Source organism: Gossypium hirsutum, chromosome A12 (genome assembly GCF_007990345.1).
Source record: "Gossypium hirsutum isolate 1008001.06 chromosome A12, Gossypium_hirsutum_v2.1, whole genome shotgun sequence".
Classification (NCBI taxonomy): domain Eukaryota; kingdom Viridiplantae; phylum Streptophyta; class Magnoliopsida; order Malvales; family Malvaceae; genus Gossypium; species Gossypium hirsutum.
Genome location: NC_053435.1, coordinates 56481976 through 56486320, shown reverse-complemented (window position 1 = coordinate 56486320; position 4345 = coordinate 56481976). Strand labels below are relative to the sequence as shown.

General features: G+C 29.6%; 1 long non-coding RNA gene across 1 annotated transcript; it reads right to left on the bottom strand.

Annotated features, from left to right (window-relative positions):
- Window positions 1-330: 330 nt before the first annotated feature.
- LOC107934230 (uncharacterized) lies at window positions 331-4144 on the bottom strand. Its single transcript, XR_001693841.2, has 7 exons — window positions 3869-4144; window positions 3682-3724; window positions 1539-1571; window positions 973-1044; window positions 607-678; window positions 456-524; window positions 331-364 (listed from the first exon to the last, which is right to left on the bottom strand). It is a non-coding gene; the product is annotated as an uncharacterized lncRNA (long non-coding RNA).
- Window positions 4145-4345: the final 201 nt, after the last annotated feature.

The following is a 4345-nucleotide window of genomic DNA, read 5'->3' as shown; positions in this document are numbered from 1 at the left end:
CAGGTTTCCAGCCTATATACTTTGAATCTTTAAAATATTTAAAATAAGGTTGGAGAGAAGGTCAGCCATTGTTGTAATTTTAATGGACAAGCAAGCTACACGGTAATAAAATTAATTCATACTTATTCATACTTAAGCTGAATCAAATAATAAATAAGTTGAACCAAATATTTAAAATTAATTTGGTAACAAAATAGTTCTGCTCCAAATAGAACCAGCAATTAAATCTTTACAAAATCGCAACCCCAAAATATTAATTTTTCCAAAATCATCATGATAAAACTATCATTGATTAGAATTTTGAAATAAAACGTACCTTAATAAAACGTACCTGGTCTACTCCACTCTCACCAGCAAACAGAGGCTGGAGTCAAAAAAGTAATATTTGTTAAGTGATTTAAAGTGAAAATACATAGAAATAAGGAAAAAAATTTAGCAACGAAACCTATACGTACCTAGAACAAATGTCAATGGCTGTGGTGTATTTAGTTGCACCAAATATTAATTCAGGTGCTCGATAGTACCTAGAACAGATGCAAGATTATAAGAGTAGCACCAAATATATTTCAGTTTAAGCAAATATAAAAACTTTATCTATATCAGTACCAAATATTAATTCGAAGATTAAATGGCAGCTTCAGTTGAACCAATAGTTGCAGGAGGAGCAGGAATCAGTAACTGAAATACATACAACATTAATTCACTAATACAGACACATGTAAGATTATAAGAGTAGCACCAAATATATTTCAGTTCAAGAAAATATAAAAACTTTATCTATATCAGTACCAAATATTAATTCGAAGATTAAATGGCAGCTTCAGTTGAACCAATAGTTGCAGGAGGAGCAGGAATCAGTAACAGAAATACATACAACATTAATTCACTAATACAGACACATGTAAGATTATAAGAGTAGCACCAAATATATTTCAGTTTAAGCAAATATGAAAACTTTATCTATATCAGTACCAAATATTAATTCGAAGATTAAATGGCAGCTTCAGTTGAACCAATAGTTGCAGGAGGAGCAGGAAGCAGTAACTGAAACATATACAACATTAATTCACTAATATAGACACATGGAACTATATCCTAAAAGTCAAAACACAAGGAATTAAAGTATATGTACCATATTTAGTCTACAATATAATTTTACTTCATATATATTACTTCATATAGCTATTATAGTAATAATTAAATTTATTAACAATCGTCATAGTACAAAAATAGGGAAGAAAAAATTAGGTGTTGGTTAAAAGCAGTCAAAAAAATATTTTTGTACAAAATTAATTCAAATACTAAGTAAATCTTGACAGAATAACCCAAACAAGAAGGAATTATATAACCAACCTGCAGTGTACAAGAAGTAACAGATAGGCATTTGATACTTGATAAGGATGCTAACAAACTGATACAAAAATTATCAATCTGAATGGCTGATCATTTTTTCAATTGCTCCCTGGAATGCATTGATTTATCAAATTAGATTCAATACACAGAACATAAATGTAAAATTAATTAATAATAAAACTTACTTGCGTCTCAGAAACAGATACAGAAGAATGACCCTGAAAAAGTTTAAAAATTAAATGTCAACAAAATCCAACTGATTTGTACCAAAATAGATCATCTTCAAACTACAACCATCTAAATTGAAAATTGATATAAGGCATAATGTGAGTAATCCTTAGTAAAACTTCATGTCAGTTTTGCGATATAATTCAGTCAAAATAAACTTCTCAGCCCAAAAATATGCAGCAGTTGTTGCAAATGTTTTTACATTACATATATTTATAATCCAGTCAAAATAAACTTCATGTCAGTTTTCCTAGATATACAAAAAGGGATAGAAATGACATCCATATTTAGACATAAGTAAAAGTTTACAAGCTGCAGTGTTTGCAAAAGCTAATCATGAAAATATTGGTCAACAGATTGTTGCAGCACATCAAAATCTTGTTGTAAAAGATTGTTGATATTAGCAAGAAGTAAACTTTGGCCTCTAGCCTTAAAAAGTAATGTGATAAGAGAAGTTTCCAACCTAAGTTAAGTGTTAAAAAAATATATATATAATAGGAAAAAGAAAATGGGGGAAGCAAATGTTTTAGTCGTTCACATCTGAGCCTAAGAATCAAAAGAAGTTTATAAGAAGAAACTCATTGACAGACATTACAGACAATAGGCTAAAAACAAATAGATCTGATAATATGGGTCAAACCATCTAGCCAATGGAACTGATTGGCCAAGAAATTTTCATTAGATGTTTCTACCTTTATGAACTTTGAACAATGGATGAGGACCAGCATTTGCAACCCCATGACACCATGATATTTTACCATTAAAATGGGGTTTAAAATTTTAATCAATATCTTGTTAAGTGCATTGATTCAATTATGTTAACCATTGTATCAAATATCTACTACATGAATGAACTAATCCACCTAGTACTAACAGGAAAAATGAAAATAGATTTAATTATTTTAAATATATTTTCATCAAACATTGATAATCATACATATTTATATGTTTAAATATTTTGAATTTGGTATTTTTATTTCAATTCAGGGTTGATTTTGAGGTAACTTGGGTAATTTTTTAAAGTATGTTATGTTAATGTTAAAAGTAACTTTTTGTTATTAAACTGTGTACAAACTTTGAATCTATTCATATATATATCGCACATTCCTAATCATTACATAGTAAAAAAGAAAAATGAAATTCTATTCCCAATAAACACATTTACTTAATTTTATTGAAATAAATAAAATAATTAAATCTATTTTTACACGAGTATACAAAAAGTAAAATATATATACATATGATTTCCAGTAAATTTAATTTGATGTTAGAGTTGCTTTGTAGCTTCTTCAAGTATCCCTTTAGATCTTATACTAATAGAAAGTTGAATCAGAACTTTTTTCCACATCTGCCCAGTTATGCTTATGTTAATATGTGAAATTCAGATGATACTAATGTCTTACAAGTTGTATCCCATGATGCATGATGCTATTTATATCATAAAACACATGGTGTCACTTCACCCAGATAGCTGCTTCTTAAACTAGGTTTGCATGCAGTTAGTGAATAAACAGCAAATTATTGAGGGAAGAAGAATAGTATCTCTTTAAATGCCATAGCATAAAGAATGGGCACATCAAGAAACAATACCATGAAACCAACATTTGAAGAATCATGTTTAAATCTAAGCCTCACTGACACACAAGTATACCGTACTAGATTTAACCAATTTTTTTTTAAAATCACAACAATACCAATACAAATATGTCTTAATAATCTCAAAGTTTAGAATCAAATTTTTACAGTGCAGCACAAACAAACTAAAAACTGGAATAATCTAAATTACAACTGCGTAATTGAACTAAAACTTGCAACTCATAGTGGGATTCAGATACCCTATATACTGAATTTTGAATCTCGATACTTAAAACTCAAACCTCCTCTCTTACCAACTGTGCTAAGACTTTTATTAATGGAGATTTAACAACTGACATCAAAATTTATATAAAACAATTAATTAATATTACACAACCAAAACATGACTACCTAGACGATGAGTAGATCAAGGGGGCAAAAACAAAAGAAAGCATCTCAAAACTAGAAGCACCATTGACATAGTTAATTAAACAAGCATTTAGCAAGTTAGAAACATTCAAGTACCATCAGGCCGCATTAATCTTTTCCTTAACAGTGGGTTGTGGTCCTGTTCAAAACAATAATAAAATATAAGAAATATACAAGCTTGATAAGGTTTTACCTATGTTAGCAAAATAAAACAAGGAGAGAAAGGAAGATTGAAACAAGAAAAGCAGAAAGACCTAGAAAGCAGGAAGACGTTAAAACATACCTTGTAAAATTTGGGTGTCATTGGGAATCCATGGAAAAAGCTAAATCCAAGAAGATGCCCCCACTCATCTATAGAGACAGTTGATTTGTTTCCTTCTAAAACCGAGAAGATGCACCGGATATTGGGAAACTAGGGTAAAAATTTTGGGGGAGAAGAAGTTGGGGGAAATTTGAGGGAGAAGAAGTTGGGGGAAATCGGGGAAATTGACTTTGGCAGAGAGTAAAGCAATTTCGGGCCACACAGAAACGACGTCGTTTTAGTTAAAAAAATTTAGATTTTGTGGCGTTTTCATAAAACGCCACTAATAAAAATAACAACAAAGTATAAAATGACAGCATTTTGCTTCCATGGATAATTGTGGCGTTTTTCAATAAAACGCCGGTAAACTTTAATATCATTTAGCCTTTATATTTTTATAATATTATTAATTAATCAAAATACTTAATATTATTAACACTAATTAATCAAAACTCTATA